Raw genomic sequence first — 1,957 nt, 5'->3', positions numbered from 1 at the left:
CAATTATTTCATAGGCTCTAGGATGCAGGAAGTAGTGTGCGGTTTACATGCTTTTACATTTAAAAGAAAAGCTATTCATGACGTGCTTCAGTTGCTTTTTTTATATTTTGTAACCTGTTTATAATTCCTTTCATGTCCTTTATCCCGTTTATCATCCTTTTCACGTTTATCCCGTCTAGTATCCTTTTCACGTTTATCCGTTAGCATCCTGTTCACGTTATCCCGTTTAGCATCCTGTTCACGTTTATCCCGTTTTAGCATCCTGTTCACGTTTATCCGTTTAGCATCCTGTTCACGTTTATCCGTTTAGCATGCCTGTTTCACGTTTATCCCGTTTAGCATCCTGTTCACGTTTATCCCGTTTAGCATCCTGTTCATGTCCTCTATCATATTCTCTAGCCTGTTCATGATCCTCTTCAGGCCCCATTGCCTGTATAGGATTTACTTCTTCTACCTGCATATATTAAGGAAAGTAAATCGCAACCTACTACACATAACGATTATAAATAAAGTAATTAGAATATGCAGTAACAACAGTAAAGACGAGAATAAAGATAGCCAGATATATAAATCTGGTTTACGCCTGTGCTCCTTATATTATTCCATAAACAGTGAGTAGTTCGGGGGCAAAGTCTAATTCAAAATATATTTTTGCTGTAGGGAGTGAAACTTTCTAATTTCTTTTGAAAGTAATGTAACACTCCCACCAACCTTCTTGGGGCGAAATAAAAATGGGATGCTTGGCATAAGGGAATGATGCGTACACGCGAGCTCTGTAATACCAGGTTATAGTTAAGGGTTCATGGGGAAAGAGTTTGTCCAAATAATCAGCATTGTGATGCAGAAAGAATTGTTTTCCCTTTGACACTATTTCTTTCCTCGGAACTAAAACAAAACAGATATAGAGTTCCTGTGTTACTTTTTCGAAGATATCATTGACGTATGCGAAAATATATCTCCAGATCCCAGTGCTATCATAGTCAATAGTTATATTCTGATACTTACTGGTGAGGGGAGTAGATATTCCATTTAGTTCCCAAAAGAATAAGCCTTCGGACTTAAGGTGTGGTTGTTTATCATCATATTCTGCTTTTAGGGTAATCCTCTCCCCCCGTTTGGCTTCTGTAACTGGGGGCATTTTCTATATAGGTTGCTTCAGCACATCAAAGTCGTCTATGATTAAAGAATCGCAACGTGACAGAACACATTAAATATTCTCTTTGGTATTCCCTCTGCAGCCACTAGACATAGGGTGAGGGGTGGGTTCATTACAAATTCTGTGTGTTTCTGTGTACCCAGAATCACAATGGCAACCGAAATCCTACTACCATTCACCCCAAGCCCCTCTGAACAATGTACTTGGCTCTACATTTTCTTCGGTGGCTAGGGCAAATTAAACTTCACCTTAAGTTGGATAAAATGCGACGAAGTTTGGTACTGCGAGAAGATTGAGAAGTATTTCACAATGACCGAATGTCACATATCCCATTACCGTCAAATCTGCAGAGGCCCTTACTATTACCTTGAATAGCTCATATTTTTTCCCAACATCAATCGAGCATTTTCTTCTTTGACCCTCAAACAAGTCATTGTTATATGATATACTTGCTACTTGAGTAATCCTTTAACCCACGATGTCTAAAAGGTTAACTTGGAAAGCAGATTTTTTGTGAAAGAAAACCCGTAAGCTAAAATGGTACTCCAACTTTCCCACACTTTCAAAGCCATACAACCAACCCTTAGATACTCCTATTTTTTCATGAGTAATTTCCTCATATAAGTATGGAATAGTTACACCCGGTTTGATCAGAAGAAATGTGCTGTATTTTTCCTCTGGACAGGGTGTTAGTTGAAAGTATAGCAAGGGGAGCTTATGAAAATGCGTATAAATTAATAACGAGTCTTTATAGATATTCCAATAACCCAATGATCCCTCGATGGTGTATGAGGTGAACCT

Source organism: Penaeus monodon, chromosome 25, assembly GCF_015228065.2.
Source record: "Penaeus monodon isolate SGIC_2016 chromosome 25, NSTDA_Pmon_1, whole genome shotgun sequence".
NCBI lineage: Eukaryota > Metazoa > Arthropoda > Malacostraca > Decapoda > Penaeidae > Penaeus > Penaeus monodon.
This window is presented reverse-complemented; position numbering follows the sequence as displayed.